Source organism: Amia ocellicauda, chromosome 8 (genome assembly GCF_036373705.1).
Source record: "Amia ocellicauda isolate fAmiCal2 chromosome 8, fAmiCal2.hap1, whole genome shotgun sequence".
Lineage (NCBI taxonomy): Eukaryota > Metazoa > Chordata > Actinopteri > Amiiformes > Amiidae > Amia > Amia ocellicauda.
The window spans coordinates 22,350,812-22,365,471 of record NC_089857.1 but is presented as its reverse complement, the minus strand read 5'-3'; positions in this window follow the sequence as shown (position 1 = coordinate 22,365,471).

Below are 14,660 nucleotides of genomic sequence, written 5' to 3'. Positions count from 1 at the left end.
GGTACTGTACATCAGATTGAAGTACTTATATCACATATTGACGCAAGACAGGTGTCTGGATATCTTTGATTTTCCAGATTAAATAGATGCACACAGCTTTTGTGAATTTACCTCTTTAATATTGCAAATTACAAAGACAAAATATTGCTAATTATAATTGAAATTAATTAACTTTTTTGATGTGGGTAATTTTGGCTGTAATTGACCACAACCCTGATATATATATATATATATATATATATATATATATATATATATGATATATAGTGTTATCTGGCAAGCTACAAATCAGTTCAATACTCATTCAACCTTCCATCATGGACTGGTGCACCTCTAATTTTAATTGTGTGCTTATTTTTGCTTCCAATTACATTAATGGCTCTTAATGCGTTTGTACCGAGCTCAGAGTTTAATTCTCTTTCATTTAGATCAGAGGCGCGATGCGGACGACGGTTTTGGTTTCTGAAACGAAGAAGAATGCCATTTGATTCATCATCGACTGATCAAGAACTAATCTCTGGCATTGACTTTCTCATTTTAACCGGGAAGATAACGGCCAGGCTCTTGGAGATGCTTTGTTTTTGCCCCCCTTTTGACGAGGATGAGATTCAAAACCCCTTGGAAATGCAGAGGTTGTGAATGTCAGCCTGACTGAGGAAGACACAAGGTGGTCCTGCTCAGATATTGTCATCTTCGGGGTTGACCAATCTCCACCAGAATCTCTACATGTGGACCTGACATTCAGCTGGTACCAGTGTGGCACATGCCAGGTAAACTTCATATTTCATTCAATGTCATGGCATACAATGAAATGGGTGAGTTCTGCAACTGTGTAAAATGTGTCAGATGTTCTTTGTTGATAGAACTCAAAAGGACTTTGCATACCATTATAGTTCAATTTGTTTTATGCCTTTTTAGCTGTAAATATATGTATTATTGTAGTTATTTGGGTACTCATTTTCTCATTTATGAAACACATACTTCAATCTGCATGTCCTTATTGGATCCGATTATCGTTTTCTTCTTCCTCCTCTGCTTTTACAGATCATAATTTGAAATCACGATATCACTCCTCTCAGAGTCTTGTCCTTCACAACTCTTAGTCTCTGCTAATTTCATTTCGAGTTGGTAATCCGTGTGAGCTGCGCCGGGTCCCTCACCACACTTCAGAGTGAGGCAAACTCCAGACTCCAGATGGTGTGTTAATGTTGCACTTGGAACTAAGGTGGCTGTGAGATCAAATAAAATCAATATAAAAATCCTTCGTAGAGAGTTGATGGATATAGTGACCTTGCACAGAACCTTCAGGCACAGACTACGAAGTAATAATAATAAGAATAATAAGAATACAAATAAGTCACTGTAATGACAATGTGTCTAAATGTGAATCGTTTTGCAATATTCCGAGGACTCAGAAAAGACGATAACACAAGACTTAATCTCATTTGCCCGTGTACGCGGAGTAGCCTGCAGTTGTAAAGATGGCATCTAGTTAAACTTTTCATTTTCTAATTGAATACTGTCATGTTCTCGTGTGAGTCAGGAGGATGGTGGGAGGATCTCAGGGGGGAATCCAATCTGGTGATGCAACCCTAAGTGTGGGAATGAAGTTATTTTTGATAAGAGCAGCTGTTTTCTTTTCTCTTTGATACACATGGCATGTATGTGTTATTCCAGTCAGGGAGGGGTTAACTCTTTCACTATACTGTATGTCGTAATGTGCTGAGGTACTTAAACTTAAAAAAAGAGGAAATATGAGATAGGGAATGTATTATGGGTTACAGAAACATCATACATTGACTGTATTTGTATTAATTTCAACTTATTAGTGAAACTTATGTTGGCATTTGTAGCAAGCATTCGACAATGTCTTTATTTCAAGTTTAATGCTTGTTTTGTTTGTTCATGCTGATACTGGTACAGAAGTGCTTGCATTTCTTTGACAAATCGGTGCAGATTATAATGTTGAAGAAGAAGAGGAACACTAGACTTCACTTGTCAAGAGTGTGCATCTCCTTCTGCATTAGCACGGGGTGTGATGCGCATGACAATTCGATTGTGACAAATCCCCATAGTGAAACTATACCTTTATTATTAATTTCATGCTGATTTCACTTCTTTTTTTCCCTGTAGCTCATTATGTTCCCTCTAAAGTTAAGACGCAAGGAATGGCAGATGGGTTGAGTTGGCTCCAAAGACAGTAGTAGAAGGCAGCAGGAAAGTTTGTGAGTCACCGATCCTGGACTGGCTCAATGCAGGTTAAGACAAAAGGTCAAGAGAGCTTACAAAATGCAAAAATAGTTACTCTACCGGCACTGGTAATATTAGTTCTTCTAGTGTTATCTGTGATACTTTTCTCTTAATCAGATATGGATAGCATACATTTATACATTTTTTATAAGGAATGTGAACCATCTGCTATGTTGTATAGGTTTGTGTAAGCATTCTCACATAAAGAAGTCACAACAATATTGCACATATCATTCTGTTCATGTTTTCTGCTGTTTTTGTACATTTTGCTTAGAAGACATGTCTGCAATCAAAATGAGGCATTTTAATGAATTTGTTCTTGTTTTTGTAATGTATTGGTACAAATATACATTTTAACTTAATTTTATTTATTTATCTATGTATTTTTGTTTCTTCATATCAATATACACTCACCTAAAGGATTATTAGGAACACCATACTAATACTGTGTTTGACCCCCTTTCGCCTTCAGAACTGCCTTAATTCTACGTGGCATTGATTCAACAAGGTGCTGAAAGCATTCTTTAGAAATGTTGGCCCATATTGATAGGATAGCATCTTGCAGTTGATGGAGATTTGTGGGATGCACATCCAGGGCACGAAGCTCCCGTTCCACCACATCCCAAAGATGCTCTATTGGGTTGAGATCTGGTGACTGTGGGGGCCAGTTTAGTACAGTGAACTCATTGTCATGTTCAAGAAACCAATTTGAAATGATTCGACCTTTGTGACATGGTGCATTATCCTGCTGGAAGTAGCCATCAGAGGATGGGTACATGGTGGTCATAAAGGGATGGACATGGTCAGAAACAATGCTCAGGTAGGCCGTGGCATTTAAACGATGCCCAATTGGCACTAAGGGGCCTAAAGTGTGCCAAGAAAACATCCCCCACACCATTACACCACCACCACCAGCCTGCACAGTGGTAACAAGGCATGATGGATCCATGTTCTCATTCTGTTTACGCCAAATTCTGACTCTACCATCTGAATGTCTCAACAGAAATCGAGACTCATCAGACCAGGCAACATTTTTCCAGTCTTCAACTGTCCAATTTTTTTGAGCTTGTGCAAATTGTAGCCTCTTTTTCCTATTTGTAGTGGAGATGAGTGGTATCCGGTGGGGTCTTCTGCTGTTGTAGCCCATCCGCCTCAAGGTTGTACGTGTTGTGGCTTCACAAATGCTTTGCTGCATACCTCGGTTGTAACGAGTGGTTATTTCAGTCAAAGTTGCTCTTCTATCAGCTTGAATCAGTCGGCCCATTCTCCTCTGACCTCTAGCATCAACAAGGCATTTTCGCCCACAGGACTGCCGCATACTGGATGTTTTTCCCTTTTCACACCATTCTTTGTAAACCCTAGAGATGGTTGTGCGTGAAAATCCCAGTAACTGAGCAGATTGTGAAATACTCAGACCGGCCCGTCTGGCACCAACAACCATGCCACGCTCAAAATTGCTTAAATCACCTTTCTTTCCCATTCAGACATTCAGTTTGGAGTTCAGGAGATTGTCTTGACCAGGACCACACCCCTAAATGCATTGAAGCAACTGCCATGTGATTGGTTGGTTAGATAATTGCATTAATGAGAAATTGAACAGGTGTTCCTAATAATCCTTTAGGTGAGTGTATACCTACATGCTGTTACAGCTGTTAAACAGGGGAACAAACAGCACACCATATTAATAACATAGCTAGTGAGTTTGTTATGATTTACTATAAAAAGAAGGGAAGGTGCCAGCCAGCATTTTAACTGGGATGCAAATCAAGTATCAGTAAAGTATCAGTATGTAGTCTTAATACGTATTTCCAAGTAAGTTCCTTAACTTCCCACAACATGGGTGTAAATGATATGAATTAAAAGAGCTGTCACTCAGTTTGATGAGCTAAATTAACATAGCCTGTACCATTCTGATCAGAGAAAATGTTAAAATAATTAAGACCTCAGCACCAAAACCAGTAGTCCTTCAGCTTTACATTTTTGAAGCATTTATCTGGAGACTAACAAACATAAAAGTAGGCAAACAAACTTTTTTTCCCCTTTACTCCCTTATGTATTCTTCAGTATTCAGCTTCCTCCAAATAGGATGGCTGAGTGTTGGAAGTAATGATAAACCTGGGACACTGGTGTGTTTACCTTGGTAGTCTCTTCCAGACCAGATTGATCTGAGCATGTCAGTCAAATTGGAAAACAATACAATACAAATAACAAGAAAAATGTGAACACACACACATCCTTCACAGGAACCTGTTTATTTCCCGAGCATATGATTTCTCTGCATGCCTTTACCACAGCGCAAGGATTAATAAGAGGGGATGTGAAGGCAGTGCATCTTCCAGCTTGAAGAAATGTAACTGCCACTGGCCTGCACACAGGGAGAAGGAGCAAAGAGGGACTGAGCGATTCTGATTTAAGCAGATATGATCTCTGGTTTGCTGAAAACAACCCGTCTCTTATTTCATCCTCTGACATTCATGTTCTCGTAATTACCTTCCCCTTTTTCCTTTCTCCCGAAGACAAATGTTTTCTCTAATTAATGCCGAGCTGGAGTCTGATCAGAGCCGGTAATCTGTCATGTCTTCATGAAGAATTTGTCCCTGTGGCGATATTGCAGCTTCTTCACTCTTTAATAGCTTCTCCGCCTTTCATCTCACATGTTACACTTCCCACTAGATTGGCTGTCAGACGGCATCATTTATCTTTTGCAGAAATAACAATAATAGTAATAATAGTAATAATAATAATAATAATAATAATAATAATAATAATAATAATAATAATAATACCATGTGTATGTCCAAGAATAACAAACAAATATTTTATTGTACAGAATAAGTACTGTATGGGATAACTTGCAAATCTATATTGGCACAATGTATAATGTAAAGGATAAAAAAATCAAGGATAATAAATGTAAAGTCTGCAAAATCACATTCAATAAAGTTTATGACTATAAAACGATAGGTTGCGAATGCAACACCGGTTATCTGAAAGCTGCCATTGGCCCCTGTGCTCGTCACTCAGAACAGGTCCCTTCCCACTTCCTGTTCTATAAAACATGACGTCAGCGCAGGTTTGTCCTCTTTTGCCGGGAGCTTGCAACCCTTGGGCAGTGCTTCTTTTTCAGATAACCGGGGGTGCATTCACAACCTATTGTTATCTTCCAAGTTGGAAGCACAGCCCAAGGGGGGGCGTTACTGTATAACCAAGCCGTCGCAAGGGAGGAGGCGGCGAGCTGATAAGGGAGCCTGCCCCGAGGTGACCGCTAGGGGTTTCGGCAACACAACTCCAGACAAGAGCCACAGAGGCCCCTTGGGGCCAACCTGGGCTGCCCAGGAGCGAGGACCGCAATCGCGCTCTACCGGGAACTGTCTAGAATCAGCATATACAAAGCAGGGCTACAGAGGTCAACTCTTACGCCCTCCGCTAACAATAGCAAGGCCGGCTGCTCTACTAGTGCATCTAGGAGCGAGGCCCTATATCTAATTGCACAATATATGACATGGGAAATCAAGCAACTTGTGCGCCTGCAGGAGCGGGCCACAGACCACTGAAAAACACAAAGCTAGCTAATACACTGAGTAGCCACAGTTGGACATAACAGTATACACAGCATGGCAGCAGGAACATTCATGCTGCCTCTGCACAGCACAGGAAAATCACGTTCACTGAATGGTACAGAGCATCCAGCTCCACTGTGCTGTCATAACAACTATACACATCGTGGGGTGCAGGAAGCAAATCATGCACCACCACGTAACACGGGAGCAGTTGTCACCTATTAGCGCAGCTAGTGCAGGACAACAGCAGGCTCTACCATGACCATCAAACCAGAAACCTTGCGGTGTGCAGGAAACTGTTCATGCACTCTCCGCATAACATGGGAGCATTGCCCGCTTGCTCCACTATCCCAGTTACAAGTGAGGCAACACCAATTCTACAATGTTCTACAAACTATGCACACCACAGGGCGCAGGAACCAACTCATGTGCCACCCGCGGAACACAGGAGCAGTTGACAACCGCTGATTAGACCAGCTAACACAGGGCTCAAATGGGGCTTGGGAAAGTGTGTCCAGCAAGGCGCCGTGCGGGCAGTGAAGGGGTTCGAGGAGGCCGCAGTCGCTGACCTCCCTTTAGAAACTACACAGCCAGGAAATGAGACCCTGGGGGCTCGCCATCAATCTGGACATGACATGCGGAGATGGCCACCAGATACACTTTGAGCGTGGACAAGGACTTACCCTGGCCCATCACCTCTTGTAAAAATTGTAATATGACCCCAATGGGACAATTAATTTGGTCTTGACCGCCATCTTGGCAACAGGTGCTAAATGTCCGCCAGCGGTAGGAATACTGCGACCTCGTAGAGGGAGCTCTCGCCACCTGAATAGTGGCTACTACCGCGTCTGACAGACCACAGGCAAATCAATCGCTCCCACTCAGGGGCCAGCCTCAGAGCTGGAGGAGGCCTGGATTGAGGTGACAAAACGTGCCCTGCACCTGGGACAACAAGTCCGCTCTCACTGGGAGCTGACAAGGCTCTCCGTTGAGGAGGGCGATCAGGTCTGCAAACCAGAATCTGCTAGGCCACCATGGGGCTATCAGTAGAACTGTGACTCACTCTCTCTTGGCCTTCTCCAGGACCACCGAAAGAAGGGGACAAAAGGAGACAGCGTGGCCATGCTTGGGCTAGTGCATCAATCTCTAAGGTTCCTGAGCGGTCAAGGACAGAGAACCATTGTTGGCAAAGAGTAGTAGGGTAGTAGTCCACCAGCCGAAGCGAGGCCTAGAACCGATGCCGCACCAGCGGACAGTGGAGCGCAGCAGAGCTCAATCCCAGCAAGCTGAGATAGCAAGATCTCCTACTGCCGCAGCTGCGGGCTGTAGTGCGGGCGCAAGCCGGCAGAGGAGCACCTCACGCGGGCGAGATCTCTTACAACAGACTTAGGCCAGGCAGCCAGACCTCGAATATTACTGCCGCTGCTAGTGCTCCTGCTGTGGAAGAAAAAGCCCTGTGGACAGAAAATCAACACAGCAAGCAGTCAGAATATATATGGCACTATATAAATACTACTATTATTTTTAAATGCTCTATTTGTGAACCGAAACTGAAACCAAAAGCGCAGCTAGAGTTCTGGTGCGTGGATGGACAGGATTGAAATGAGCTATAAATATAACTGATAAGACACACAATAGAGACAGAGATGTAGCGAAACGGTGATGAACAACACTGTTAGTGGAGCCAGCCAGCCGAAATACGCAGTTTTTAAGGTCTAATGCAACACACAGACACAGAGAGCTCACGTTCTCAGGTCCAGTGAAATGGCAAAAGAGGACGAACCTGCGCAGATGTCCCGTTTTGTAGAACAGGAAGTGGGAAGGGACCCGTTCTGATTGACAAGTGCAGGGGCCAATGGCAGCTTCAATTGGGTTCCTACAGAAGTGCGCAGAAACCCCTCCCCCATGGGTAGTTCTTCCAACTTGAAAGATAACAAGTGCTATGCTGGCATATTGGCATTACTTCAGCTGTATAGTCAATAAATTAACCAGTTAATAAAATCATGAAGAAATACAGTGACCTTAAAAGCATTAAAAAAAAAAAATCCAGGAAGGAAATTAATGAAATGTATAGATTAAAAAAAAAAAAATTGTGATCAGGTCCTTCATATGTTTGATCATTTACAATACAGGTTGCCTGGGTTGCATCGTTCAGCAAACTGCACTGATCTGTTCGACAAAGGATAATTAGAGGATCTAACTAAACGATGGGATTAGAAGGAATTCACTGATGATCAGCATTTCTATTTCATGTATAGATTGCAGTGGCGAGAGGGTATTTAAATCAGACAGGAAAACGTGGAATAAAAAGCACAGGGAATACAAAGGAATTGTAGCATTAAACCTGTCTTTTGTAATCGCATGTAAAATATGCTCCTTTTCTCTTAGCCTGTTTTCTCGCTCTGTCCTGTTCCTTAATTTAGTCTAAAAAGCTTTTTAAATAATTTAAAGGGCAGTATCTTGTGTCAATGGCAAGCAATAAGTAGCACTTGTGTGCCAATTGCATTTGGAAATTAGCCCAGTCCTGCTGTGAGACTGGTTTCCCCGGTCTTCCCCCAATGACAAGTGTTGACTTCAGTGATGCTCCATTTCCACAATCTTTAGGATTTCTCCACCATGTTTGTGGAACCCACGAATAAATACATAAATTAACAAACAACAATAATGTGTTCTTAATATATATTAAGATGTCGTATTCTGTTGTTGTTTTTTGATGCAGATAATATAAATTACTCCTGGAATTTAAAAACAAAATCATGTTTTAAGAGCAGAGGACATTCATGAAAAGAAGTGTCTTTGGTCTATCGATGCTCATTTAGTTCTTTGTGGTTAATTGATCCCATAACTTAAACAACATGGTACTTGAGGGGTCAGAATGAATCAGTATCAGTTCCCTATAATCTGCTGCAATGATGCCAAATTCCTCAGTGGAGGGAACGTCAATCCAATTATATCAATGGCATTGCATAGAAACATTACGCTATGGCATATGCAGGTCCTTATTCACAAAAGGATAAGTCTCTTTGAATATCCATATTTGTTTCACAAGCATGACTTGGTAAAGTCTTAACAAGTCAAGTTACTAAATTCAAGGAGAAGTAGAACAAAAAAGCGTTCCAACTTTAAATTATTAGTTACAATGTAGTATCAGTATTGTTACTCTACAAAAAAAGATCCCTTTTGTTAAATCTTTCAAGAAGAGAAAAGTCTTATCTGAAAAAGAGACAATAAATAAGCAATGCATGAGGCAGGCAGGCAGGGGTAAACTTAAGCCAACTGTGTCAATTACTCCCTGGCTTATTGAGACAGTTCCCTCCACCACTGAGCCAAAGCGGCCTATAGGCCAATGTCCCATCCCCCTTTGGGTTGCATTCTCGGCTTGAAAGAGAACTCTAATTATTTTGAATTAATCTGAGATTGTCAGTCATTTAGTAGAAAATAAATTAAATACATCTGTGCACAACCAAATTACTCATTACCTTATCATACAATGCTACATGCGCCCAGATTTAGTAATTTATGCTCGTGTTCAGTATCACTAATATAACAGTCAGTGTTAGGCTGTGATTTTACTCACTTATCTTCACTGAACAACAGCATAACACCTGGGCAGCGCTAACAGGATATTTCAGCCATGTTCTTCTTCTGCATTCCAGATGATCTAGTACAGCAGAGTGACGCTGTACCTTTATGGATTGTAAGCCGCCTACCGTTACCAAGGGCTTAGACGCAGATAGGTCAAAATAATTACAACTGAGAAATTCTTGACCATTTTTAATAACAAAAACTATCAAATAAAATATGTTTAAAGGATGTCAGTATTTGTGATTCAAAGTATCAATGAATTAGGGTGGAGGAATTGGTTTTGGGCATATAGAAATTATTAAGAAAGAAGGAACAAAAACAAATGTCATATAAAGATTAAGAAAGAAAGGAACTGGGTATAAATATATATATATATATATAGCTCTGGAAAAAAATTAAGAGACCACTTAAAATCGATTTCTGAACTTGGAGAGGTCTCTTAATTTCTTCCAGAGCTGTATATATAAATATAAATGTGTGTGTGTGAGAATAAGGATTGTGCTTTGAGGTCATTGCACCTAGGCAGTTTCTTTCCTGTTTTATTATACCTTAAGGTCATAGAGGGTACCACACATCTCTGCCATGACTGCAGCAACAAAAGTGCATCTGTAACTTTGATATATGGAGTCCTACTCGGGCTGCCTCTGTAATACCCTTGACAGAAGATTCATTGTTTTCTCGCCGCTCTGTCTTTTACCTTGTCCTATAATTGATACTGGTAATTGGCTGCATATGATTAATAATTTGCAAGTCTAATAAAGAGTGCATGTCAGACAAGAATGCTCCAGCACACAAATTAATCTTTTTAAACTTCCCTGTCAGGTGGAATCCAGCTCTCCTCGAGTTTTATTAAAGGCATCAGGTATAGTGTGGCTCATGGCAGAGTTACTACCCCTCTCGGTCATGGCGGAGCTATTCAAAGACAATCTAGTGAAGGTCTGGCTAAACAGGATCTGATTTATCAAACTGGCCTGATCTCTGCGTAGTTCTTAACTGTATGCTCGATGTGGATTGTTAAGTGAGCTTAAACAATAAAGACATTTCAAATTGGACAACTTTCTTTATGCATGTGCGTATATATGTATTTGTGAATAACTGTATGCGTGTATGCAGTGCAACAAATCTCTTCCTAAGCTGCCATCAGATAGGAAACTTACTCTGACTTGCTGGAGCAGTAATTGCACATTGTACGGCACTTCGTGACAGAAGAAAACATCCTAATACAGCACTGTATTTTGTTGTGTCAACGAATCCACACCTGCAGTTTCCCTCCATGCTTTCTGCTGTCTGCTGGTGCTTTTACACAAAGCAGCAACATAACTTACCAATGTAATTGGCCATTTTATAATATTTGAACAGGTGTATCCAGATCACACACCGGAATACCTTTCATGTCAAATTTTTCACTGGTCTCTGTGGGGAAACAATGTAAACAGGGGTTTCTAAAATGCATTTTCTTTGAGGTACTTTTTGTGAGAGATGGGTTTTGTTTCTCACATTCAACCACACCACAACTGAATAGCCCTTGCTTTGCCAAATTGATTAATTGATTTTTCCTGGGTCATGGTTGAAGACCTTCATGTGTATCTCAGAAATGCACCATCCTCTGTGGCTGACTTTTTACCCTGTTTACAAGGGGGAATACACCTGTGTGAGAGATAAACAAAGACAGTACAGCAATGCAGTCTCCGTAGGTGTTTAACTAATGAAGCTCATTACCCATTGAGAATGCTTTCGATGAATGCAGGTTAGGGTGTGATCTCTAAAGGGTCATCAGCACAAACCCCTCATCAACTCAGGCCTACACCTGCGCTGCTCCTTTCCTTTTACCCATCGAGTCTGGATGAGATGCTAGCGTGCTGTTCCCCTATCGCCTTTCACAGTCACTTAACTTCTCCACTGCAGAATGTACTATATTCCTCCAGCAGTGGCCCTAATGCTCCCAGAGCCTGGAGGGTTCAACCAACTTTTTCATCAGTAGTTCACCCCAGCCACAGAATCTGTAATCGTATCTGTATATTGCCAGCATCCAGGAGAGGACCACCTGGGCTCCTGGTCGGCCCTCTCAGCATCGCCTGGAGGCAGCTGCCCTTCCTCATATTCCTTTGAATTAAAAGCTCACAACCCACCTAATGAATTAAACAGCTAGCTGACCAACTGCATACATTATATTAAACAAGAAGACATACAAATTATAAATATAAATACATTTCTATATGTATTGTATATGTATAATACAATTAAACAACTAACTGGCCAAGTGATTACATTATATTAAACAATAAGAACTATAATAAATATAAATACATTTCTATATAGAGATTTATTGGCGTGTTGTAATGGGAAAGCATATCTCATTTGGGGTGGAAAAATGTTTTTGGGTGCAATATTAAATTGTGTTTCAGCAAACGTAACTCAACATGTTTTGTTGATTTGTGTGATTAATGTTTAGGGGTTATTTCTTATGCGTTTACTATGATTATGCATTTTGTTCTCTCTCAATCCATTGGGTCGGGTGCTTAGTAATGAAATTGGTTGCTACTCGATACCAGAATGAATCACACCTTTTCTTATTTGACAGTTTCTTCAGGTGTCATCTTAATAACTGTTTAAATCTGCTTTAAATTCAGGTCTGTTTGGCGACATACTCCTCTGTCACCACTTTGTCTATACATACAATATGTAAACATATATGTACAGTGAGGGAAAAAAGTATTTGATCCCCTGCTGATTTTGTACGTTTGCCCACTGACAAAGAAATGATCAGTCTATAATTTTAATGGTAGGTGTATTTTAACAGTGAGAGACAGAATAACAACAAAAAAATCCAGAAAAACCCATTTCAAAAAAGTTATAAATTGATTTGCATGTTAATGAGGGAAATAAGTATTTGACCCCTTCGACTTAGTACTTGGTGGAAAAACCCTTGTTGGCAATCACAGAGGTCAGACGTTTCTTGTAGTTGGCCACCAGGTTTGCACACATCTCAGGAGGGATTTTGTCCCACTCCTCTTTGCAGATCCTCTCCAAGTCATTAAGGTTTCGAGACTGACGTTTGGCAACTCGAACCTTCAGCTCCCTCCACAGTTTTTCTATGGGATTATGGTCTGGAGACTGGCTAGGCCACTCCAGGACCTTAATGTGCTTCTTCTTGAGCCCCTCCTTTGTTGCCTTGGCTGTGTGTTTCCACCTCCATGTTTGACGGTGGGGATGGTGTTCTTGGGGTCATTCCTCCTCCTCCAAACACGGCGAGTTGAGTTGATGCCAAAGAGCTCGATTTTGGTCTCATCTGACCACAACACTTTCACCCAGTTCTCCTCTGAATCATTCAGATGTTCATTGGCAAACTTCAGACGGGCCTGTACATGTGCTTTCTTGAGCAGGGGGACCTTGCGGGCGCGGCAGGATTTCAGTCCTTCACGGCGTAGTGTGTTACCAATTGTTTTCTTGGTGATTATGGTCCCAGCTGCCTCATTAACAAGATCCTCCCGTGTAGTTCTGGGCTGATTCCTCACCGTTCTCATGATCATTGAAACTCCACGAGGTGAGATCTTGCATGGAGCCCCAGACTGAGGGAAACTGACAGTTATTTTGTGTTTCTTCCATTTGCGAATAATCGCACCAACTGTTGTCACCTTCTCACCAAGCTGCTTGGCGATGGTCTTGTAGCCCATTCCAGCCTTGTGTAGGTCTACAATCTTGTCCCTGACATCCTTGGACAGCTCTTTGGTCTTGGCCATGGTGGAGAGTTTAGAATCTGATTGATTGATTGCTTCTGTGGACAGGTGTCTTTTATACAGGTAACGAGCTGAGATTAGGAGCACTCCCTTTAAGAGAGTGCTCCTAATCTCAGCTCGTTACCTGTATAAAAGACACCTGGGAGCCAGAAATCTTGCTGATTGATAGGGGATCAAATACTTATTTCCCTCATTAACATGCAAATCAATTTATAACTTTTTTGAAATGCGTTTTTCTGTATTTTTTTGTTGTTATTCTGTCTCTCACTGTTAAAATACACCTACCATTAAAATTATAGACTGATCATTTCTTTGTCAGTGGGCAAACGTACAAAATCAGCAGGGGATCAAATACTTTTTTCCCTCACTGTATGTATGTGTTTGTTTATTTATTATAGGACTCAAATCCATGCAAGGTGTATTTAAATGTGATTATTGTATTATTATTATTATTATGCCAATATACAGTTGTAATAATAGTTGTATGCACCCACCATCTCTATGTGCTCTTCTATTGCTTCTAATGATATATTTATTTGTAGCCTACCTTGTCCAGGGGCACTGGGACGTGGGTATGTTAAACCAAGGTTAAAGTACTCCTTCTTGATTATGAAGATCATAAAACCAAGAACAGACTGGAGTAATTGAGTACATTAAAAAACGCAGCGCATTAGGACACATCTGTGAACCCGCAGCGTTAAATTATCTGGTGGAATCAACACTGTCCCCTTTAATGGCACAATGGAGCATTAGTCATTTTCTGGAGACAGTGTTTCTCTTTCCCATTCTCTCCCCCTCTCTCTTTCTCTCTCTCTCTCTCATGCTGCTGTTTGTATGTGAGGTGAAAAATAGCACTCATGTGTTCACCTTTTTTCTATTTCCATTGTAAGGGAGAGGCATAATTGAGAAGGCAGCTTGGAGAAGGGCGAGTCTGTCAGCATCAATTTAATTGTTTTTGACGTTGACATTGGTATGGTATTCCTGAAGCTAATGCACTATATGACTCATGCACAAACCAAAAAAGTTCTTCCTTATTCGGTGACTACTGATTCAGTTATTATTATAAGCACCAGTTTAATTTCCAAGAGCAGGATAAACGTGCTTACAATCAGGACTGCATTGGTCTGTGTGTAAAACTAGCATATAGACCCGGTTAAGAAGAATCAAAATAGTTCTGAAAAGAGCTTTTGAAAATATACCCAACTTTTCCTACCAGCACAATTTTTGACATGTCAAACTTTTATAGTGTCAAGCCATCAGTAATACATGATATAAGATGATCATTCAACATGTTCCGTTTTTTGATACTTTGCATTTTTATGCTTTTGAGGATGAAAATGACTGGAAATGATTAAAATTGAAGGCAGTTAAAAAAATGTATGTGTGCAGTTACCTGTACTGAACTGAACTGAGCTTCATCTTTCTGAACATTTACATTAGAACTCACTTAATTGCGGTCATGGAGGGTGACATAGCTCAGTTTATCATTTAAATGAACACTAAATTTTTTATTATTTAAATTGATTGC